The sequence below is a fragment of the Monodelphis domestica genome, chromosome 1, assembly GCF_027887165.1.
Source record: "Monodelphis domestica isolate mMonDom1 chromosome 1, mMonDom1.pri, whole genome shotgun sequence".
Lineage (NCBI taxonomy): Eukaryota > Metazoa > Chordata > Mammalia > Didelphimorphia > Didelphidae > Monodelphis > Monodelphis domestica.
The window spans coordinates 441696629-441723095 of NC_077227.1; the positions used below are offsets into that span (position 1 = coordinate 441696629).

General features: G+C 37.8%; 1 pseudogene; it reads right to left on the bottom strand.

Moving 5' to 3' along the window:
- LOC100619537 (ribosome biogenesis protein NSA2 homolog) overlaps nucleotides 1-23413 on the bottom strand; it is a 77393-nt pseudogene extending 53980 nt beyond the window's left edge.
- Nucleotides 23414-26467: the final 3054 nt, after the last annotated feature.

A 26467-nucleotide genomic window follows, 5' to 3' on the forward strand; every position in this document is an offset into this window, starting at 1 on the left:
TCTTTTAATCTCATTTTTGTTTTTGTAACCTTTTGCCTATAGCTAGCAGTAATTCATGTACATTTAAATAATTTATGCTGTCAATTTAATAAAGGGGTGATTTTGACAAGGAATTTTTGTGGGGCATAAAAGCATATAGGAGACTAAATTATGTGCTAATATATGTTTTCTCAGTTATGCACAACTGGAGAAAGCCTAACCCAAGGCACTGCTTGTCTATGGATGACAGCTACAAAATTTCAAATCTTTCCCAAGAGGAATTAATTAGCTTCTCTCAGGCTAGTCTTGCAAACCCAAACCTATGAAGTCATGGAAAACATCACAAACTGATTTCTTTAAAGGCCATATTGATTGTGATGGCATTTATTTCCCAAGCAAATAGGATTTCCATTCATTTTTATCAATTAGGCGTCACCAGAATCTTCTGCAGTAGTACATCTATTTTTCCAACACTGTGTATTCTTTTTTTAATAATATCTTCCCCAATTACATGTAAAAACAATTTTAGCATTCTTTTTTTTAATTCTGTTTTCTCCCTTTCCCTTTCTCAAGATGATAAGCAATCTGATATAAGTTTTATATATGCAATTATTAAAGCATTTTTCCATATTAATCATTTTGTGGAGGAGATTCCAAACCAAATATTAGGGAAATAAAGTATGTTTAGTCTACATTCAGACTTTATCAGTTCTTTCTCTGGAGACAGATGGAATTTTTTATCATGAGTCTTTAGGATTGTCTTGGCTCACTGTATTGCTGAGAATAGCTAGGTCATTCACACTTTTTCATCAAACAATATTGCCCTTACTTTGTATAATGTTTTTCTAGTTCTGCTCACTTCACTTTGTATCAGTTCACATAAGTCTTTCCAGGTTTTTCTGATATCATCCTGTTCATTTCTTATAGCACAGTAATATTCCATTTATTATATTATATAATATATTATATATATATATTATATATATTATACATATAATATATTATATAATATTAAGGAATACTGAACTGTTTGATTTCTATAAGAACTGGAAAGACCTACATGAACTGATACAGAGTGGAATGAACAGAACCAGGAGAACATTATACACAGTAACTGAAACATTATGAAACGGTTGAATGTAATAGACTTTGCTACTAACAGCAATGCAATGATCAAGAATAATCCAATGGAACTTATGAAAAAAAATGCACTATGGGAGTAGAAATGCAGAAGAAAAACATATGATTTATCACTTGGTTATATGGGTATAGGATTTGGCATTGTGGTTTGAAAAGATTATTCTATTACAAATATGAATAATATAGAAATAGGTTTTGAGTGATAATACATGTATAACCCAGTAGAATTGATTGTCAGCTCCCAGAGGGGGGGAAAGAAGAAGGGAGGGAGAGAACATGAATCATGTTACCATGGAAAAATATTCTAAAAAAATAAATTTAAAAAATCATATACTCCAGTTTGTTCAAACATTTCCCAATCGATGGTTATCCCCTCAATTTCCAATTCTTTGCTACCACAAAAAGAGCTGCTATAAATATTTTTGTACAAATGGGTCCTTTTCCTCTTTTTTTCCCGTTTAGCTTTTTTTGGAATACAAACCTAGTAGTGTTATTACTAGATCAAAGGAATACCCTGCCTTCTTACAGAGAACAAAATCAAGATTCAGAAAAAGGTATAGTAATTTGTTCAGGGTTATACTTACATATCAGTGACTGAGTCAGGAGAAGAGAAACCAAAGTCCCTTATGTGCCTCTTAGAGAAGATATTTTGAGAACACTCACTGGAAAGCAGCAAGAGAGAGTACATCTTAAATATCTGTGATGGAGGCAATATTGCACACTAGAACTCTATGAAAGAAAAGAGGAAGGAAGGCACTGGACAAAGAGTCCAAGTAACTGGATTCTATTGCCAGTTCTTCAACTTACCCTCTGAATAATCTTGAACAAATCATTTTTCTTGCCAGGGTCTCAGTTTCCCTACTATAAAATGTTAGTTTGCAATTTAAATCTGAACATTCACACACTTACAGCTTGTGTGACCTTGGATGAGTCACTTAAACTCTGTGGGCTTATGTTTCCTTATTTATAAAATGAGAGAATTAGACTAGATGATCTCAGGATGTCCTTTCCAGCTGTAGATCAATGAGTCTATGATCTCTAAGGTCTCTTTTAACACTGACATTGTGTGATCTCTTTTAAATTTTTCCTCTAAGACCCTTCACTCCCTCTGGGCCTGGACTAATGTCAAACAGGACTGAATTAAATCTCTGATGTCTAGAATGTTGAATATACCCATTCCCTGTATTGACTCAGGAGCTAGTCATTTTTCCAGAACCTCCAGCCAGCAAAGGCATACCCTAGTGAAATTATAGGTCTCTCACCCTGTTGGTTGGGACACAAGGCTGCCTGGCATCTGGCACAAAGCCCCAAGACACATGCCAGCTTACTGTTGTCACAGCCATGCCCTCCTCCCTCCTCCAGAACTCCACAGGGCCTCATGGTAGAACCACTTGCAAATATAGACGACAGCAGCTCCGCTGCTCTGGGAGTGGTTCGATTGCCAGCTTCCTCTCAGCTCCTTTGGCCCAGCACAGTGCCCCTTCCTAGTCAGCCAGAGCCTACACATCTGTAGAACCTAGCTTTTCTCATTCTGTTGTTTCCCTTCCAAGCTATGTCTCCCCAAATGACATTTTCTCTGCCAGCAGACAAGTGACTCAAACTGGCATTACATCTCTTTAAAAGTCTCCGGGCCCTCAGAACATAAAGAAGAAAGCAACCGAGGTAGGGAGACTCCCAGCTCCTAGAGGATCAGGCTTCTTTTGATATTGGGAGCCAAGAGCCTCTCTCTGTTTGAAGATGGAATCCTGAAAACGCCTGGGAAGTAAACTCATTCCTGGGCTTCATGGCAGAGCACCCAAAGAATGTGGCATGGCATACTAACCATTTTAAAGATTTAAATTCAGCTTGAGAACTTTGTAGTTGAAGATGACTCCTGCTGTGAGAAGGGAATATGACAGATGGCATAAGATATTACAGTAATTTTACTGACAAAGCACTGAGCGTATCACAGGAGAAACTCAGAATCAATTCATCTGCTCCCCAGCAGAAGCAAGTTTAACAGGCATCCAAGCATAATCTTGATAATGTAGTTGTTCCAAAAGAAGAAGGAATTAACTAGGCTGCCCAAAAATGTATGTGTGTGTGACATTCTTTTTTGTTTCTGTTACCCAGATAAAGACTTAAAAATCCCATTTGTATGGAAATAAACTGAGCTCTGGATCTGGGGAGTTATCTTCTTGCTCTGAGGGAGTAACATTAGGACGTCTGCAAAAAGAACACCACTCTGGCAAAATGGGGTTTTAAGCTCAGCCTGCTGGGAGATTTCTGCTAATGCCCTTAAAAAAAAATACGCCAGAGAACAAAATTTATTTTGCAACCTGTGAGATCAAGGTCAGCAGTTCCTCACCTGGACTACCCCTAGAGCAAGCCAATCAGAGAGAACTGAGACTTGCTGGGAAATATGTTCCTCAGCCTACTGCTGATGAATGGTTGGGGAAAAGTTTGGAAACCAAAAGTCGGAGAAAGAAAGACCTCATGCACACCAAAATATTCATAGCATCACCTTTTGTGAAAGCAAATTAAAAAAATATATATATATATATGTATATATATATATATATTTACATTGATTGGGAATACATATATATGCATATTTCCATTGATTGGGAAATAGCTAAACTATAATGCATAAACAAAATGATCTATCACTGCACCTAGGACAATTCAGTGACTCAGTGGATAGAGTACCTGGGCCTGGGTTCACAAAGACCTGAGCTCAAATTCAGACTTGGATACTTAACTAGCTATGTGAAATCACTTAAACTTTATTTACCTTCATTCCTCATCTGTAAAATGGGGATACATCAGAGAAGGAAATGGCAAAAATGGCAAAAAAAAAAAGTACTGGCTTGAGAAAGAACTGTAGTTTGAAGCAGAGTTGAGAAAGCATGTTGATTTCAGATGTTGACAGTAATAACCGTTTTTCTGTGTCAATTACTCTCTCTGGCAATTGAGAGTTGGTCTCTAGCAGTTGAGAGTTGGTCTCTGGCAGTTGGCAAAGACACTCTCTCAGGGACTCTCTTTCAGGGTTGGAGGAGGTAACATCTTTGCCTCTGTCTCTGTCTGAGGGAAAGACCTGAAGGAGCTTAATGTTTTCCTTTCCCAACTTGGGAAACACTATTGACTATCTGTTGTACTTTTTATAGATTGATTTAACTCTGAGAAGACCAAAGAAAAACCTGGTCTTTGGTTTGGACTCTGAGACTCAGAGTCCTAACTTGATTCTTGTTGAGACTCAACCAGCTAGCCTTTGCTATTTTATAATTTGAAGGCAGAGTTAAGAATTATAATGATAATAGTGATAGTTTTTATTTAGATGGTATAAATTTGGGTTAGACAGATCAAGGAGGAGTAGTGTAGCCTGTGAAACCCAGGAGAAGTGGTTCCTTGCGGAACCAGGTAGTTTATTTGGGTGGTTTTAGAATTCCTTAGAATTAGAAATCTTTTTTTTATCCTTATATATTTCAATAAATATTTTATTTTTATAAATTGCCATTTATTTTTATATTATAAGGGATGGATCTCTGGGTAGGGAGGGGAAGGGGGATATATTTAGAAATTAGGGTTATTTTAAAACAAATAAAAATACAATTAGAAAAGCAAAAGTCAATGAAATGATCCTCAGTTAGGAAGGAAGGAAGGAAGGAAGGAAGGAAGGAAGGAAGGAAGGAAGGAAGGAAGGAAGGAAGGAAGGAAGGAAGAGACAAAGAAACAAAGAAAGCCCAACAGCTATTAAACTATAAGTACCTTTAGACTCAATGATACCACTGTTAGGTCTATACACCAAAAAGATCAAAGAAAGACTGAATTTCATCATCTATACAATAGTGACAAAAATACCTACTGCTTCACAGGGTTGTTGTGAGACTCAAATGAAATAATATTTGTAAAGTGCTTTGCAAACTCTAAAGTGCAATATGTGTTGACTACATACAAAAGTAATGGTTAAATACAAAGAGGAAAAGAAATGCATATGTACACAATTCTTGATAGCAAATCCTTTTTGCAGGCAAAGAATTGAAAACTTAGACTTCCTTCATTTGGGGAATGGGTGAGCCAGTTATTGTATTTTTAAAATGCCATGGAACACTATTGTAATATAATGAATGAAGGGGATAGTTTTAGAGAAAATTGGGAAGTCTTGGGTGAACTGATACAAAGTGAGCCAAACCAGAACAACTTATATAATAACATAGTAAAAACATACAGTTTTGAAAGACTTCGGAAATCTGATCATTACATGACTAACCACATTTTCAGAGGACTCATGATCAAACATGCTATTCACCTCTCTAGATAGAGAAGCAATGGACTGATTCAGAATGCAGATTGGGACATGTTAGAGGGGAGGGGAATGGCCAATTCAGGGATTTGGGTTTTCTTGCTTTTTCAGTGGAGATGGAAGGAAGTAGAGAAGGTGGATTTTCACTAATTGAAAAAAAAATTTAATTTAAAAATAAGACTGGAGACAAATTCTGGAACCCAAAAAGATTAAGGAGCTGATAAGTCAGGGTTTTTGGCAGAGGGTAGATGCTGTTGCAAAAGATTCTGAGCCAGATACCAAACATATTGGGGAAAAGTCAGAATGACTCTGAGATCTGGACATGAAAGCAATAAGAATCTGTCCAAAATGGAGTGAAATAGAGATGAAAAGAGGTAGTTGCTAAGTGTTAGTAACACAAGAAGGATCTGAAAATAACATTGAAGAGTAGAGAATATGTCAACACCTAATCCTGGTTCTATCTGTCAGGAGCATGAAAGAGGGGACAGAAGGTCTTGGAAAAGATAGACAGAGATGTGATATTTTTAAGAGAAAACTATGTTTCAAGAAGTACTAGAGGATAGAAGGAATGTGAAAGGAAGAGATTGGAAATGAAGAAAATTTTATTAAAAAAAAAAAAGATATGATGGGGGCCTTGCAGTCCCTGACCTTAAACTATATTACAAAGCAGCAGTCATCAAAACAATTTGGTACTGGCTAAGAAACAGAAAGGAAGATCAGTGGAATAGACTGGGGGAAAGCGACCTCAGCAAGACAGTATACGATAAACCTAAAGATCCCAGCTTTTGGGACAAAAATCCACTATTCGATAAAAACTGTTGGGAAAATTGGAAGACAGTGTGGGAGAGACTAGGAATAGATCAACACCTCACACCCTACACCAAGATAAATTCAAAATGGGTGAGTGACTTAAACATAAAGAAGGAAACAATAAGTAAATTGGGTAAACACAGAATAGTATACACGTCAGACCTTTGGAGGGGAAAGACTTTAAAACCAAGCAAGACATAGAAAGAATCACAAAATGTAAAATAAATAATTTTGACTACATCAAATTAAAAAGCTTTTGCACAAACAAAACCAATGTAACTAAAATCAGAAGAAAACAACAAACTGGGAAAAAATCTTCATAGAAACCTCTGACAAAGGTTTAATTACTCAAATTTATAAAGAGCTAAATCAACTCTACAAAAAATCAAGCCATTCTCCAATTGATAAATGGGCAAGGGACATGGATAGGCAGTTCTCAGATAAAGAAATCAAAACTATTAATAAGCACATGAAGAAGTGTTCTAAATCTCTTATAATCAGAGAGATGCAAATCAAAACAACTCTGAGGTATCACCTCACACCTAGCAGATTGGCTAACATAACAGCAAAGGAAAGTAATGAATGCTGGAGGCGATGTGGCAAAGTAGGGACATTGATTCATTGCTGGTGGAGTTGTGAACTGATCCAACCATTCTGGAGGGCAATTTGGAACTATGCCCAAAGGGCGACAAAAGAATATCTACCCTTTGATCCAGCCATAGCACTGCTGGGTCTGTACCCCAAAGAGATAATGGACAAAAAGACTTGTACAAGAATATTCATAGCAGCATTCTTTGTGGTGGCCAAAAACTGGAAAACGAGAGGGTGCCCATCAATTGGGGAATGGCTGAGCAAATTGTGGTATATGTTGGTGATGGAATACTATTGTGCTAAAAGGAATAATAAAGTGGAGGAGTTCCATGGAGACTGGAACAACCTCCAGGAAGTGATGCAGAGCGAGAGGAGCAGAACCAGGAGAACATTGTACACAATGTGGTATAATCGAAAGCAATGGACTTCTCCATTAATGGCGGTGTAATGTCCCTGAACAATTTGCAGGGATCTAGGAGAAAAAAACACTATTCATAAGCAAAGGATAAACTATGGGAGTAGAAACACCGAGGAAAAGCAACTGCCTGAATACAGCGGTTGAGGGGACATGACAGAGGAGAGACTCTAAATGAACACTCTAATGCAAATATTACCAACATAGCAATGGGTTCAAATCAAGAAAACATGTAATGCCCAGTGGATTTATGCGTCGGCTATGGGGGGTGGGGGGAGGAAAAGAAAATGATCTATGTCTTTAATGAACAATGCTTGGAAATGATCAAATAAAATATAAAAACATAAAAAAATAAAATAAATAAAAAATAAAAAGAATTGATTTCCAATGGGATATGGTAGAAAGGAAAGACAGAAGAGAGAGGCTGGAAAAGGCTATGACTGAGCTGGATAAAGATGAGTGTGGGGAACAGTAGTTGTCAACAAGCATTTATTAAGTATTTACTATATACCAAGCACAATGATAAGTACTGGGGGTAATTATAGTAATAATAATATGTAAATATTACTTTATATATTTTAACTTAGTTGATCCTCATGACAACCCTGAGAAGCAGGTGCTATTATTATCCTCATTTTACAGATGAGAAAACTGAGACAGAGGTTAAATTACTTGTCCAGAGTCATATAAAACTAGCAAGGGTCAGAGGTCCCATTTCCCAAACTAAATTTCTTCTTTGCCTCCTCACGCTTTCCCTAACTCTTTCACTACCTCCCTCCATAGCCAATCATTTGCAATCCTATAATATTTCTCATAGAAGCCCTCTTCTTTCTTCTAACACTGCTGCCATTGGTGCAAATCCTTGATCATCTTACACTTTGACCTGGTTGATCATCCTGCCTCAAATCTCTCTCCACTCCAGTCCATCCTCAGAGACTCAGCTCTCAAATTGACTTTCTAAAATATGACTGACCATGGCACCCCAACCCAACCTTCCCCCCTTTCAATAAGCTCTAATGGCTTCATATTACTTCTAGGATCAAATATTAAATCATTAGCTTGCTTTTAAAGCCTTTAACAGTAAAAGTATCTACATTTAATAACCATACAGTGACAAAGGTCAAGTAGAATGGGGATTGAGAAAAGATCATTAGATTTGGCAATTAAGAGATCACTGGTATCTTTGAAGAAAATAGTTTCAGTTGAATGATGAGGTCAGAAGCCAGAGTCACAAAATTAAGATGAGAGTGAGGATGGAATGACAACAGATTATGATCAGATTAAGGAATTCAGAGTTCACAAACTTGGAAGTGGAATATTTGAGGGTGGTGGCAAGATAGAGAATATAGACATCTCTGGGTGTTTCTGAGGTTAGGTGGAGGAATGGATCACTGGAAAATGAGTAAGTGGAGATACCATGAAGTTATCATGTTGGAGGCAATATCAGTATGTATGTTGAGGCCACTAGTATAAGGACAGGAATTGGAAGAGAGAAAGATCAGTAGCCAAGTACTGAACTCACTGAAGAAAGAAGAGTATTCTGGTGGTTGGAACATAGTAGTTGGCAGAATCTTTGTTGACTGATAAATAGGTATGGAATGAAAATCAAAAGAGAAGTTATTGAGTGATGATAGTTGAGGGAGTGTCTGGATGTGGCAATGAGGAACAAGGAATATTCTCTCCCCCACTATAGAAAGTGAGTTGGAGGAGATAGGGGAGAGATATGAATGAAAGTACAAGCAGTATGGGTATACTCTAGAGGAGTTCCCAATAAATATAGGAATAAAGCAAAAATGTCCATTCTCCCCACTATTATTTTATATAAATCTGTAAATGTTAGTAATAAGACAAGAGAAAGAAATAAAATCATTAAGATAAATAAAGAAGATATAAAGTTATCCCTATTTGATGATGACAAAATGGCTCACTGAGAGAATCCTAAAAAATCTGCAGACAGTAATTGGAACTATAGATTCTGCAAAGTTACAGATTATAAAATAAAGCCTTAAAAATCAATAGCATTTTTACATAACAGCCCCAGAGACAATAATATAAAAGAGAATATCATTTCAAATGACTATAAAATACTTGGGAATTAATCTACCAAATTATACAATACTTATATAAGTACTCCTCAAAGAAGTAAATAACTGGAGGAATATTCAGTGCTCAGAGCTGGGCAATGCTAATATAGTAAAAATAATAATGTCACTACTAAAGTAAATTTAGTTTTAAAGCAATACTAAATTATCCAATCTATACTTTAAAGAACTTGAAAAAAATAATGGTAAAATTCATTTGGAAAAAATTCAAAACCTAGAAATATCAAGGGAAATGATGAAAATTGACTGTAATGAAGGAGGAATAGAATTTCTAGGCCTCAAACTCTATTATAAAACATCAATGATCAAAACCATTTGTTATTGGTTTAGAAAGACTGAATATTCAATAGAACAGACTATACAAAGGAAAATCAAAGAAAATGGATTCAGTGTTCCCCAAACTGGAAAATCACTTAGGAAAGAATGTGATAAAAATTGTTTATATCATATTGCATAATATATTCTAAGTGGATAAAATATCTTAATATTAAATATCACACCACAAAAAAAGTTAGAAGAGCAGATCATTACCTTTTACAATTGTGGATAGGAAATATATCCTCAACGAAACAAGGAATAAAAGCAATTACAAAGATGAAGTCAATAACTTTGATTACAGGAAACTAAAAAGTTTCTACACAAACAAAATTAGGTACTTAGTAAAAAGGAAATGGTGAAAAAGGGAAAAATATTATCAAATCTCTGTGATAATGGTTTGACATACAAAATATATACATGTAAATAACCCAAAGTCATTCACCAAAAGAAAAATGGCCAAAAGATTTAGCATGCAAATCTCAACAACTCTGAAGTTTTACCTCATAGTCAGAAAAAATTGGCAAAGCTGGCAAAAGATAGAAATAGTGAATGTTGAGGAATTGTGATAAGATGGGCATATTTAGTACATTATTGATGGAGCTGTAAATAAATGCAAATATTTTTGGAAAGTAACTTGAAATTATGCAAATAAAATGACAAAAAGGCTCATATCCTTTGAAAAAGAGATTCCATTACTATGTTTATATTCCAAGGAGGCCATTGAGGGCACTGGGATTTTTTTAACTTTCAATTTTGTTAATATTGCCATTGATTTTCAGGATTCCTATTTTGGTGTTATTTGGGGGGTTTTAATTTGTTGATGTTCTAGGGTTATTTTTTAATTGCATGCCCAGTTCATTGATCTACCATTTCCTTTGTTGATAAAATCCTTTAGAGATATAAATATTTCCTTAAATATTGCTTTAGCTACATTTTAGTATGTTGTCTCATTGTTGTCATTATCTTTAATGAAATTATTGATGATTTCTATAATTTGTTCTTTGACCCACTCATTGTTTAGGATGAAATTATTTATTTCCCATTAATTTTTAAGCTTCATTTCAAAGGCCTTTTACTGAATATAATTTTACTACATTATACTCTATAAAAGATGTTTTTAATATTTCTCCCTTTCTGTACTTCTTTATGAGGTTTTTATGCCTTAATACATGGTCAATTTTTGTGAAGATACAATGCAAAACTGAAAAATAGATACACTCCCAAGGAGGTCATTAATAAGCAAATCCCCTTGTAAACCAAAATATTTATAGCAGCACTATTTGTCAGAGAAAAGAACTGGAAACAAAGTTGATGTTTATTAATTGGGGAATGGCTAAACAAATTGTAGTACATGAATGTAATAGAATGTTACCGTTTGGTTAAAAAAAGAGATGAATATAAATAAGCATGGGAAGAGCTATGTAAAATGATATAGGATGAAATGAGTAGAGTCAAGAAAACATGATGGCAATAGTTTAAAATGAAAAGAACAACCAAAAACAAGTGAATGTTGCAAAATTGTAAAGAACAAGCAGACTCCAAAGAAGAGATATGACTTACCCCTTTGCAGAGGCAGAAGGTTCATATGTATGGTGTGTTACATATTTTTCTGACTTTTTTTATGTTCTACTAAAGTTTTACTAAAAAAAAAATTCTAATAGTCTAACAATATGAACAAGTAATTTTCAGATAAAAAATCAAAGCCATCAATAATCATATGAAAAAATGTTCCAAATCACTCTTGGTTAGAGAAATGCTAGTCAAAATCAAACCTCACACCTTTCAGATTGGCCAATACAGCAGTAAAGAAAAGTGGTAAATATTGGAGGGGATGTGGCAAAATTGGACTCTAAAGCATTATTAATGGAATTGTGAATTGATCCAACCATTCTGGAGAGCAATTTGGAATTATACCCAAAGGGCTATAAAACTGTGCAAACCTTTTGATCTAGTAATACCACTACTGGGTCTATATTCCAAAAAATATAATCAAAAAGGGGAAAGGATCTACTTGTGCAAAAATATTTATAGTAGCTCTTTTTTATAGTGGCAAAGAATTGAAGATTGAGGGGATGTACGTCAATTGGGGAACAGCTGAATAAATTGTGGTACATGTTGGTAATGGAATACTAGTGCGCTATAAGAAATAAAAAGTAAGATGATTTCAGAAAAAGCTTGAGAGATCTAGAGGAACTGATATAGAGCAAAATAAGCAAAACTGGGAGAATATTGTACATAATAACAGAAATATTGAATGATGATAACTTGTGTGGAAGAGGGATACTGAAGGAAATACAAGGACTGGATTTTGCAATGAAATCTCATGCAAAAAATTAGATAGAACTTTGGCTGCCAATGGGGGATGGGAATGGAATTTCCAGCTAAGAAAAGCAGGTGAACAGTTGGGGATATACCTTTTTTCCTTCTGAACTGAGGAGAAAAGGAGCAAATTTCACTGAGTTTATCTGCCTACAAAACCCTTGTTGAAATGAAGAGATTCAGACTAATCATCTGTCTTTATAGTTGTTGGATAGAGACATCTTTCCTTTGGAGAAGGCAAGAGCCTATCCATCAGAAGATTTCCTTCAAAAGCTATATCTCTGTCTCAGAAAATACATCAACCTGACTACACAAAGATCCTAAGGTCTTCTGAGACCTAGTCCCTAGACCTGAGCTTCAAACACAAAAGAAATTTTAGATGGAAAATAGATTAGGGACTTCCTGTTCCCTCTTCCCTAATCTTCTATACCAAACCTATCCCCTAATAAATAGATCTTTTAACTGAGGAATCAGACATCTTCTTCAATGTACTGAGGGGATCATAGATAACAATCAGCTAAAGAAGAGAACAGTAACAGAGACTGAAGGGGATTTTCTCTTATCCTTCAGCTTTGGTCAGAGATCGAACTCCATTTCTCTGGTACAACTCTGCCTGGGAGGGAAGTGGTGTTTCTCTTTATCTGTTCCCTCCCTCTCAGTTACCTGTCAAACTTTGGTTCCTGATCCCCCACTAGTACAGTTTTGGCACCCCACTTTCAAAAAAGAATTCATCTTAGCCAACTGCAAGGGGTTGACAGTTGGAACCACTGAACAAGGGTAGCCATCTTTGGAGTTCAAGTGAAGAGATCAATTGAAGAAAAGACAATATGTGGCGGCTGTTATTTTGGGCTTCTATTATTATGATTATGGGCATATATTGGACTTACTGTTTGATATATAATACAGTAACATCTGTAGTGATGGATACCATTGAGCTGACTTTGAATACCACCTCCTTCATGACTATGATATCTTTGAACAATTCGGTAATGTGGCAGACAGTAACCCAAGTATATATTATCCTCATGGTAGCCATTCAGACCTTAATCTTTGTAAAGATCATAATAAGAGTGATGTTGCCTAAGAAACAAGCCCAAATATTCCTTACTAATAACAAACTGGAAGATTGAGTTAAACAGATCTGCAATGAATATCTAGCTAAGAAGAACACAGATAAAGATAATGAAATGGGGACTGGAGAAACAAAAAAGGAAGATGTTGCAAACAAAGATAAAATGGGCAGTAATACAGATAAGTCTAAAGATTCAAGGGTTGAAGATACTGTAGTTGACAATTCCAAATCAGTTAGCAACACAGAGAACACCACAACATCAGAAGTCACAGGGGCACACAAAATTATGCTTCTTCGTGGTGTAGCCAGGGTACATCTGTCCCCCTGTGAAAACTCTCTGCCACTACTCTCAGCAATGCAATGATCTGGAACAATCCTGAAAGACTTATGATGGGGAATGCTTTCCACCTCCACAGAAAGAACTGTTAGAGTCATCTTTCACATCAGTGTATGTATAGTTTTATTTTGGGGTTTTGGTTATGTGTGAGTTTGCTCTTAGAACAATGACCAGTATGGAAGTATGCTTTGCATGACATTAAAAAAAAACTTTGTCTAAAAATATATTTGTTGGGGCAGCTAGGTGGCTCAGGGGATAGAGAGCCAGGCTGGAGACAAGAGATCTTGGATTAATATCTGACCTCAGACACTTCTGAGTGTGTGACCCAGGGCAAGTCACTTAATCCAAGTTACCCAGCTCTTATCACTCTTCTGTCTTGGAATCAATACTCAGTATTGATTCTGATAGAAAGCAAGGGGGCATATATATATATATATATATATATATATATATTTGTTATAAGAGATTGCTCCCTAGGAGGAGTACAGAGGAATAATGGGGGAAATGTTGATGACATAAAAAGTCACCAATCACAATTTTTTTTTACAGAAAAAAATAAACCTGTGCTGGAAAGGGTAATCAGGAAAGCAATGTTATCAGGAGGGAGTTAGGTGTCAGGGAAGCTAGAAGTGCTATGAGAAAAGGAAATGGTTTAAAATGAAAGAAAGCTTGTTGCCTAAGGAGCAGGCATTCTACATAGCATAGTAAGAAGGGATATGTAGCTTTAGAATTGGGAGTGGGATTAGTTTGAGGGGTATGGGAATAAGTAAAGGACAGAGACCAGGTTTGAATAAGAGCTATCATCCCTAAGAGACCAGGTATTCAGGGGAGATGATCTGATACAGAGAGTGAACAGGGAGACTGAGACTTCTCATGATACAAGGATTCAGCTTAAGGGTGGAATGATCCAGGGAGTAAGGCAAAGTGCAAAGCTCAAAAGAGGAAAAGTGAGGTATTCATAGGGAATGGAGGTAGAAGGCAATTGGTGAAGAGGGGTAGGAGCCTGAAAAAGGTGCCCACCACTCAAAGGAATGGCTGGTCCAATAGGGTATGAATTTTAGATTTACTCCACCCTGAATAGTCTAGCAATCAGGAATGTGTACACCCCTACTTAAGGATTAAGTATTGAAAAGGATGGCCTATGACATACATGTGCTAGCAAATAACAAATAAGAAACAACTGACAGACCCCCTGGGCTGTCCTAAGTCAAGGTTAAGCTACCTTTGGTACATGTGAGATGCAGGAAATGATGTAAAAAAAAGTCTATATATTTCACACCACTTCCTCTCTCTGAGCTCTTTTCGTGGAGAGGTGGCTCTGGCTTTCTTTCGCGGGGGAGACATGGCTGGTGGCAGCATGCTGGGCGTCTTGGCATCTTGGTGTGCCTGCAGCTCTTGTCCGGGTTTGGCTGTGACCATCCTTAGTGCAGTGACTGGGAGAAGCTCAATATCATGGATCAGGTGAGGCGTCTTTCTGAGCTCTCTCGGAGTTTAGACTGATTCATTTTTTTCCTTTACCTTTCCTAAAATGCCATCCTCCTATGAGGCCCCTCATCTCAGAGGAGGCCTCGTGGCTGGAAGGTCTCTAAACTCCCCTTGGCTCAGGCTCAGCCGGAGAAATCTTATACCCTTTTCCCTCTCTCTTCTTCTTAATTCCTTCCCTCTATATTAATTAAACCACCATAAAATTTCCAAGCTGACTTGAGTATTTTTATTGGAATTTAGAAATTAAATCCCTGGCAACCAATTAAATTTACATTCAGTCAAAAACTCCTAAATTTACTCCTTACAAGGAGAACACATGGGGGCAGCTGACAGAAAGGACCCTAAAGAGAGAGACCAAACCCACCCAAGAGAGAAGGTGATCTGATTCCCCCTCTAAAGTCTGCTATCAACAATTTTTGTTCACTAGTAAAAGGAGGCAGAAAACTCTAAAACCAGGGACCTGCACACACATTAGCACTCAGACAAAGTCCTAGCTAGCTGCCTTGTCCTATTGGTTCTGGCTCATGCCTGGTATATGTTAGGCACTTAAATGCTTTCTGACTCAACTTTTTCCCTTGGGGTGGAATCAGAAAAGCCTTTAGAAAAGAGGGGAGACTATATTTGATCCTGGAACACTATGGATAAACATGTATGTGCATAAAGAGGATTCCATGTGGGGAAGCAGAATGAGGAAAGGCTTAGAACAGTAAAAGAATGAAGTGTGAAAGAAAGAGATAATGAAGAGACTGACCTGCAGTAGCTTTTGCCATTGAATAGAAGCAAAGCTCTCATCAAGGTGGTCTGAGGTAGAAGGCAGAGGCATTTCTGAACGAGTAAATAAACTATTAGACTCCACAGGAATACCAGAGGAGCCAATGGTCATAGAAGTGGGAGATGGATTTTCCTCTGAGGCAGGGGCAGAGAGGACACTGGGGAAGAAAGAAGGGATGAATATAATAAAATTCAGACATGGAGGTCACCCCAGCTCATATCGAGCCCTTATCATTGGAATGGTTACAAAAGCTCTTGTGCCCCAAAGTTTGACAAGGTTACAAAAGAAGTAGCAGAAATATGGAGGATAATAACAAACCCTCTTAGAGATTTGTAAGAATCTATCAGGGTCTGTCTGAGGAGGCAAGCATTATAAAAATCAGGGCCAAAGCAGGGTTCAGGAAATCAGAAAGCTTGCAAGGAAACTGGGATCCCTGGGAGAGAAGAGAGGTGGAGAGTACACCTGTAGCCCTGGGGTCATTAGAGGAAGAATTTCTCATAAATAAAAGAGTTCCAGCTAAACTCTGACAAAAGGAAAACTCCTGCCCTGAAAACTTCCTGGAATTCATCCCATGCAGGAATGATGGATAGATTAGATGGAGAAATAAAGTTTGCTTTCTCTGGATTTAATGGTGGGATTTTTTAGTCATTTTTCAGTTGTGTCTCATTCTTCATGACTTTATTTGGAGTTTTCCTGGCAGGGATACTGAAGTGATCTGCCATTTTCTTCTTCAGTTCATTTTACAGATGAAAAATTGAGGCCAATGGAGTTAAGTGACTTGCCTGGGGTCACACAACTAGTGTCTAAGGCCAGATTTGAATTCAGGCCTTGAATTCAGGCTCAGTGCTCTTATCTACTGTACCAACTAACTGTCGCTGTGTCCTGGTAAAACCTGCAATAGGCTAACAAGCCAGAAACCACAGTCTCATTCAGCCAGTCAACAGGAAACATTGTCTGGGAAAGGGAAGATTTAAGTGAAGCAACCAGTTTAAACCCTGGCATTGCCAAAGGAGAGGCAGCCAATGAGTCAGACTCACGATAGGACTGGGGGCTGGAGAGGGAAGGCTTCCAGCAAGTCAGGCTTAGTCCCTCTGATCCCCTAGGTAAAACCTGGGCCATTCAATAGTAGCATTAATAAAAAATGACCATCCTACCCAAACTTATTTATCTATTTAGTGCCATACCCATTGAACTACCAAAATACTTCTTCACTGATTTAGAAAAAACCATAACAAAGTTCATTTGGAAGAACAAAAGATCAAGGATATCCAGGGAAATAATGAAAAAAAACACATATGATGGGGGCCTTGCAGTCCCAGACCTTAAGCTATATTACAAAGCAGCAGTCATCAAAACAATTTGGTACTGGCTAAGAAACAGAAAGGAAGATCAGTGGAATAGACTGGGGGAAAACGACCTCAGCAAGACAGTATACGATAAACCCAAAGATCCCAGCTTTTGGGACAAAAATCCACTATTCGATAAAAACTGCTGGGAAAATTGGAAGACAGTGTGGGAGAGACTAGGAATAGATCAACACCTCACACCCTACACCAAGATAAATTCAAAATGGGTGAGTGACTTAAACATAAAGAAGGAAACCATAAGTAAATTGGGTAAACACAGAATAGTATACATGTCAGACCTTTGGGAGGGGAAAGGCTTTAAAACCAAGCAAGATATAGAAAGAATCACAAAATGTAAAATAAATAATTTTGACTACATCAAACTAAAAAGCTTTTGTACAAACAAAACCAATATAACTAAAATCAGAAGGGAAACAACAAATTGGGAAAAAATCTTCATAGAAACCTCTGACAAAGGTTTAATTACTCATATTTATAATGAGCTAAATCAATTGTACAAAAAATCAAGCCATTCTCCAATTGATAAATGGGCAAGGGAAATGGATAGGCAGTTCTCAGATAAAGAAATCAAAACTATTAACAAGCACATGAAGAAGTGTTCTACATCTCTTATAATCAGAGAGATGCAAATCAAAACAACTCTGAGGTATCACCTCACACCTAGCAGATTGGCTAACATAACAGCAAAGGAAAGTAATGAATGCTGGAGGGGATATGGCAAAGTAGGGACATTAATTCATTGCTGGTGGAGTTGTGAACTGATCCAACCATTCTGGAGGGCAATTTGGAACTATGCCCAAAGGGTGCTAAAAGAATATCTACCCTTTGACCCAGCCATAGCACTGCTGGGTCTGTACCCCAAAGAGATAATGGACACAAAGACTTGTACAAAAATATTCATAGCTGCGCTCTTTGTGGTGGCCCAAAACTGGAAAACGAGGGGATGCCCATCAATTGGGGAATGGCTGAACAAACTGTGGTATATGTTGGTGATGGAATACTATTGTGCTCAAAGGAATAATAAAGTGGAGAAGTTCCATGGAGACTGGAACAACCTCCAGGAAGTGATGCAGAGCGAGAGGAGCAGAACCAGGAGAACATTGTACACAGAGACTAATACACTGTGGTATAATCGAACGTAATGGACTTCTCCATTAGGGGCGGTGTAATGTCCCTGAACAACTTTCAGGGATCCAGGAGAAAAAAAACACCATTCATAAGCAAAGGATAAACTATGGGAGTGGAAACACCGAGAAAAAGCAACTGCCTGAATACAGAGGTTGAGGGGACATGACAGAGGATAGACTTTAAATGAACACTCTAATGCAAATACTATCAACAAAGCAATGGGTTCAAATCAAGAAAACATCTAATGCCCAGTGGACTTACGCGTCGGCTGGGGGGGTGGGAGGGAGGAAAAGAAAATGATCTATGTCTTTAACGAATAATGCTTGGAAATGATCAAATAAAATATATTAAAAAAAAATAGTAGCATTAATAAACAACAGCACAGTGACAGCCTGACAGATCCACTTACCAGCCCAGCCTTGCTGGGGCCATCAGAGCACTCCTGAATAGAGGAAGGAAACTTATACAGCTCCCCAATTTATTAGTTTTTATAAAAGCTGTTGGGAACTGCTTTGCGTCCAAGTGGTTCCATTTTGTGGTCTCTATTCTGTAAGGATATGCTAGATATTAAAATTTTCTTCATAAGTGCCAGAGTTAGGATTTAAAATAAACCACTTTAAGAGGTTCCTCTGACTCTGCTGGTCACAAAGGCTTCTAATGTCCTGGAGAAAAAGTCCTGGAATGGTAGAACTGGGTATCCAATCAACTTTGTTGTTGCTGAATCCTTTTTCAGTTGTGACTGACTCTTCTTGACCCCATTTAGGGTTTTCTGACCAGAGATACTGGACGAGTTTGCCACTTCATTTTCCAGCTCATTTTACAGACGAGGAACTGAGGCAAACAAGGTGGAGTGACTTGCCCAAGGTCACACAACTAGTAAATGCCTGAAACTAAATTTGAACTCAGGAAGATGAGTCTTCTTCATGGCAAGCCTAGCATTCTATGCACTATGATCCTACCTAGTTACCCCTAATTCAGTTCAATTCTCTCTTTTTATAAAGAAGGAAGGTGAGGCCTGGAGATTTAAATTACTTTTTCATAGATAGCAAGGTAGCACAGGGGATAGAGTGCTGAGCCTGGAATTAGGAAGACCTGAATTCAAAACCAGCCTCAGACATTTGTTAACTTTGTGATCCTGAATGAGTCACTTAATTTCTATCTGCCTCAGTTTTCTCTGTAAAATAAGGATAATAATAGCACCTATTTCCCAGGATGCTATGAAGATCAAATGTGTATTATCTCCTGAGCCTGACTCATTGGTTGCCTCTCCTTTGTTTGCGCCATTGTTTAAATTGACTGCTTTATTTAAATGATCATTTTCCCAGAAAATGCTTCCTGATGACTAGCTGAAAGAGACCTCAGCTTCAGCCTTCCTTTCGCAAGATCTCACACATCATAAATAACAGAATTCAAACCCAGGTCCTCTGACTCTAAATCCAATACTCTTTCTACTTCACCATCAAATCTAGCATCCTCATTTGGCAGAGACAGAAACTGAGGTACAAAGATAAGTAACTTACAGGTGGTGTAGCAGATAGAACACTGGGCTTGGAGACAGAAAGAACTGAATCCAAATCTGGCCTCAAATACTTACTGGTTGGCTAAGTCACTTCACTTCTGTCTGTTTCCATTTTCTCATCTACAAAATGAGGAAAATAATAGCACCTACTTCCCAGGATTATTGCGAGAACAAAAAGAGGCACAGTGCCTGGCACATAGTAGGCGCTATATAAATGTTTTTCTTATTGTAAATCAAAAGGCAGATATACAGAGAAAGGAAGTGAACTCATTATAGAGGCAAACTTCAGGTAGTTTTCTAGGGAAAGGAAGTGGAAAAAGAGGACACTATCCTACTGTAGATATAAATGAAATCCTCCCACATAATGATTCCCATTTAAAGAGCACTTCATGCTTTCCCAAACACTTTTGTATCCCTTATCGCATCTGAGAGGAAGCTTGGCTGCACATTACAGCAGCTACGACAGCTGTTGCTGACACATATATAGCACTTTAAAGTTTACAAGCACTTAGTGTATATTACTTTATTTGAGTCTCCCAACAACCCTTTGGGGTCGACATTATTGAAGAATAGGTGCTAGGTGATGCAGTGGATATAGAGTGCTGGACTCGGAGTCAGGAAGGTTCATTTCCAGAGTTCAGAAGTGGCTTCAGACACTTACTACCTGCATGAACCTGGGCAAGTTACTTAACCTTGTTGGCCTCAGTTTCCCCATCTGTAAAATTAGCTGGAGAAGGAAATGGCAAACCATTCCAATATTTCCACCAAGGAAAAACTCTCAAATGGGGTCAAGAAGGGATGGACATGACTGAAAAATTAAATAACAAAAAAATTATTGATGAAACAGGTTCAAAAAAGCTAAGTGATTAAGTCTTCAGCATTTCTATATCTTGCCAATAAAACCCAGCAGCAAGAGATAGAAAAAAGAAATTCCATTTAAGTTAATAATTGATAACATAAAAATACTTGGGCATATACCTGCCAAAACAAATGGAGGAACTATATGAAATTAATTACAGAACAGTTTTCACATAAATAAAGTCAGATCTAAACAATTGGAAAAATATTAATTGCTCATGGGTTGTCTGAACAAATATAATAAAAACTACAATTTTACCTAAACTAATCTAATATAGTGCCATACCAATCAAACTGTCCAAAAATTATTTTACAAAGCTAGAAAAAATAATAACAAAATTCATTTGGAAGAACAAAAAAGTCAAGAATATCAAGGGAATCAGTGATTTTAAAAAATGTGAAGAAGGTAGCATAGGAGTACCAGATCTCAAACTGTATTACAAAGCAGTAGTCATCAAAACTATGTGGAACCAGTTAAGAAATAGAATGGTGGATCAGTAGAATAGAAGAGGTATCCAAAACCTAGTAATTAATGAGCATAGTAATTTAATGTTTGATAAATCAAAAGATCCAACCTTTTGGGGCAAGAATTCACTGATTGACAAAAACTGTTGGGAAAATTGGAAAATGGTATGGCAGAGACTGGAAATAGAACAGCATCTCCAACCATAGGTCATATAAAATGTGATACCATAAACAAATTAGAGGAATATCTACCTAATAGATCTATGGATAAGGGGAAGTTTTAGGACCAAAAATTAGAGAGCATTATAAAATGAAAAATGGACAATTTTGATTATATTAAATTAAAAAGAGTTTGTACAAACAGAACAAAACCAAGATTAGAAGGAAAGCAGAAAGCTTGGAAAAATATTTGTAGCAAGTACCTCTGATAAAGGACTATTATCTCAAATATATAGAGAACTATGTCAAATTTATAAAAATCAGTCATTCTCTAATTAATACAAGGTCAAAGGATATGAACAAGCAGTTTCAGATGAAAAAATCAGTCATCTATATTCATAAGAAAAAATGCTCTAAATCATTCTTGAGTAGAGAAACAAATTAAAACAACTCTGGGGCATCATATTTCATCTATCAAATTGGTCAATACAATAGAAAAGGAAAATGATTAATGCCGAAGGGAATGCTGGAAAATTGGGACACTAATACATTATTGGTGGAGTTGTGACCTAATCTAACCTGATCCAGTATGATCCAATTCTGGAGAACAATTTGGAATTACACTTAAAAGACTCTAAAACTATGCATATACTTTGATCCATCAATACCATTACTAGGTCTATATCCTAAAGAGATTCAAAAAAGGGGGGAAGGGCCTATTTATACAAAACTATTTGTTGCAACTCTTTTTGTGGTAGCAAAGAATTGGAAATTATGAGAATTGTCCATCAATTGGGGAATAATGGAACAAGTTGTGGTATTTGATAATGATGGAATACTATTGTGCTATGAAAAACGACAAGCAGGATGATTTCAGAAAAATCTAGAAAAACTCACATGAACCTATGCAAAAACATGCAAAATTAAGACGCTATTACAAAGGACAGTTGGGTGGCACAGTGAATAGAGCACCAAGTCTGGAATCAAGAAGACCTGGATTCAAATTTGACCTCAGACACTTCCTAGCTGATTGCCTAGCTCTTGCCCTTCAGTCTTAGAGCTTTTACTAGAACCGAAAGTAAGAGAAAGGGGATGGGGGAGGGAAGACTATATTATAAATGAGTTATCCTTTTGCATTGGTGGAAGGAACTCTGTAAATGAATAGGGGAAAAGGAGAATGATGAGGAGATTCCATATACAATCTGATTTCCCTAACCATCTAAATGACCTCTATCATGGAAAACTATGATCAGAACAAGACCAGGGATTGCACTAGACAGATGAGGATTAAACTATGGGAATTAAAGGATTTATCAAAGCAGATGCATAAGGCAGATTCAGAAGCTGAGGAGTGAGCTTGAGACAAAACCATTGGAATGGAAGCTCCTGGTTTTATTTCTATCTTTACCTCCTCAGTACCTAGCACAGTGCCCTGCACATGGAAGATGCTTAATGAATGCATGGTGGAGGAATTAGTCACCAGAAAGAATCCCAGAATCTCAGATGTAAGTGACCTAAGATCCAATCCAGCCTCCACAGAAGCAAAAAGTCTTCTCTGATGAGCTGAGTAAGAGGTGCTCTGAATAGCTTGATGAACTCTCCAGTCCCTCCACTCCTCTCCAGCTTGCCCTGACTGATATCCATAGCTCAGAGGTGGAGTGTAGGCAAATGGCCTTACTCCCTTCCCACAGAGCGGGGGTCAAACCAGAAAAGGACCCAAGAACGTCAACAAGTATTTATTAAGTAAGCACTTACTATGAGCCAAGTACTATGTTAAGTGCTGGGGAGGCATACAAAGAGGAGCAAAAGCAATCTTTGTCCTTAAAAAATTCATGCTAATGGAGAGACAACACACAAACAGGTATTCATACAAGATACATGCAGAGTAGACAAAGGATAATAATTTCAGAAGAGGAGGGGGGAAAGGACAGGGAAAGAGAAAGACCAGGACAGGGGTGGGATCTTCCCTTAGTCCCAGAGAGAAGAAATCAGAATAGAAATCAGGCCTAGGCAGAGGAAACAGCAGCCACTGGAACTCCTGATCATTCTATCCCATGACCCACTACAGTGGGAGCATATGTCTAACCCATTTGGGGGAACTTAGATCATCCCCTCTGATGCCTCAGAGCTGAACTCCAAGCAGGTCTCAAAAAACAACAGCCCAGAGATTGATTCTCCCCCATCCCCAGGCTGACTGCTTTCTTCCCACTTCCCCTTCCATACCTTGTCAGGGTTCCTGTCAGCACCTGTCAGGAACACCCGAAGCTCAGGCTGCAGGAAAATGTTAAAAACCATGTTCAATGGTGAAACAAGACAGAGGAAACCATGTTTAATTCAAAGAGGAGCAACCTGCTGTTAGAGATGAGATGCGGTGGACACTGAGACAGGGGATACCTGTCAGAACCAGTTACAGTAGCAAGGCAACACTCCTTATAAAAATTCGAAGCAAGGTAAAGATACCTTCAGAAGCAGACTTACAACATCTGATCAGGTTAAAAGCAACATTTTGCTAGGAGCAGGCAAGTGAATGGGGGGCGGGGGGAGGCAGCCCAATCTGCAAGTGACTGAAGAACTGACTTTCAAAAGATTAGTAAAATCTCACCCCGTTATCATGTCTGGAGGAGCAATTTACCCTTCTGTCTCTCCTGGGACTGACCAAGCACACCTCACAGAGCTGTGAAAGAAGAAAATCCTTCTTATACCCCTCCTCTTCCTGAATTCTTCAAGAACAGATGTGAGGTCAGCTGCCTCTAAAAATTACAGAATTTTAGCATGGATGAGACTGCAGAGACCCTCTTCTCCATCACTCTTTCATTTTACAGGCTTTGTGCAGGTCACTTCATATAAGGGAAGGGACATGTCCAATATTACATAGGTAGTTAAAAGGTACAGTGGGACAAGCACTGACTCTGATATCAGAAGACCTGGGTCTAAATCCTACTTCTGATGCTTACTTTGTGACAGAGGGCAAGTCATCTCATTATCCAAGGTCTCCGTTTTCTCATCTCTAGATGGCAGAGGATTCTGTCATCTATGATCTTAAGTGTTGGAGATGTTTTTTTCTAAAATCAATGGGACCTGAATGAGGGAGAGAGACAGAGATAGACAGAGACAGAGAGGAGAAACGGGGGAGAGGGAGGGAGAGGAGGAGGAAGAGAGAGAGAGAGAGAGAGAGAGAGACAGAGAGAGAGAGAGAGAAAGAGAGACAGAGACAGAGAGAGACAGAGAGAGACAGAGAGAGAGGGTCAGACATGACAAAAGAACTGAACAACAAAAGAATTAAAGGCAAAATGGGTACCTACCAAACTAGAGCTTGTCTAAACAATTCAAGGTATGAAAATGTAATAAAATATTATTGTAAAAAGCAATTCATCTGAGAAATATAGAGAAACTTAAGAAGACTTGAATGAACTGATGCAGAATGAAGAAAGCAGAATCAAGAAAACAATTTATAAAATAACTGAAATAATGTAAAGGAAAATTATTTTGAAAGATATCAGGTCTCTGATTTGTTTCTTAGATGTGAATAATCTATAATCATTAATAAATATGTACTGAAGCATACACAGAGATGGCTCTACACTCTGGCCTCTTTCTAGTAGGTCACACACATATGCATTGGCATTACAGTCAAATGTGGCCAATGATTCCAGATTGGTCCCTTGGTCCCAATGACAAGGGACTGCATTAAAGAGGAATGAGAGAGGACGATCTACCCCCTCTGGGGCCTATAAAGATTAAGAAGAAACCATTTCTGGTCTTTTTCAATTGAAACTCAGTCAATACCAGCTTGCTCTTTGATTTCTTCCTATGAGTGGGGGCAGAGAGAGGGAGAAGGGAATTTTTCTTTTCTCTCTCATCCTCCTCAGAAGCAGCAATGGCAACTATAAGTACATGGAGGTGAGGATTAAGTACTTGCCTAGTGTGACTTCAAATCTTTGGCTGTTGTTACTTCTTTGTTTCCTTCCCTGAATACAAATAACCAGACAGCAAATAATAATGAGATGTGGATATTCCCAGCCTGGACAACTACCTTGTAAGCTCAAGGGGATCTAGAGTCCTCGAGTTGAGTTCTGGTTAACCAGAGGTCGGTACTCTCTGAAACTATAACTTTCTCAAAGGAAATAATTACTGCTGAAGGATAAGACATGCATGCCCAACTGGCCAGAAGAGATGAGCCTTGAATTGCAATTGAGATGGTGCAGATTCATGGTGAATGTGAAAGATCTGGTTAGCAGTCACATAAGTCTTGTGGGATTCTTAATCTCCAAGGAGAATGTAATAAAGCTGTGGGATTATTGTTATGGAAATGACTCAGTGATTCTCTTCAAACAAGAGCTGAAGATGAGGGAGGAAGTCCTCAGGGAACTGAAGATATCCCAACAACTATCTGATAGGGCAGATAGATGGCTCAGGGGATAGGGGTTGGGTCTAAAGTCAGGAAGATCTGAGTTCAAATTCAGCATCAGACTACCTTTTTTACCCTGGACAAATCACTTATGTTTGTCTTAATACATTAAAGAAAGAAATGGCAAACCATTCTACTACTATCTTTGCCAAGAAAACCCCATGGGCAGTACTGGTATAATATGGTCCATGGGGTGATGAAACTGAACAAGTTGCACCTAGGGATATAGAAGAAAAATTTGAGAAGCACAGTCTATGTTTTGCATCCTGACTTTCTTTCTTAAACTTTTTTTTCTTCTTTGAAACTCCATTAGATATTTGATTTGCTTTAAACTAGAATTCTCCCTTTCAAGGTAAGAGTTATAATTTGAAGAAATGAATACATTGGAAAAGCATTCAGAGAAGATGGACCACAGGAGAAGAGAAAGAGAGAGAAGAGGATAGAGAGACAGGAGTGGGTCACAAAGAAAGGGAAAGAAATAAGCTAAGGGCATTTTTGTTGTTGAGTTGCTTTTTTTTCACCAAAGAATAATGTACTAATATTCAAAATCACCAACTTTGCCTGTTACTATGGTAACACACAGTACTAAGTCCTGCTGCTAAAATTTCAAGAGCAGATGACATGAAGTATTTATATGTAATTGCATTTTATGGGGAGAAAGAGCTTTTCTTTCATATAAAAAAATGACTGTGTCTAAGATGAGATGGGTGCTTAGCTCACTACACTCGTAGTACAAAGGTAACACTACCCCAACCCTCTTTCACAGTATCACCAACAAAAAGTGGAGAATGAAACTCCTGAAAAAACTTTTTAAGGTGATAATCCCCACCCCACAGCATATCAAGTCAAGGCCTCCCTCAAACCTGAGACATTAATTCCAAAGCCCTCTAAGGGGCACCAAGGCCCCTGACTGATTTTTGGTGAAAGTCATATTCTCTTGG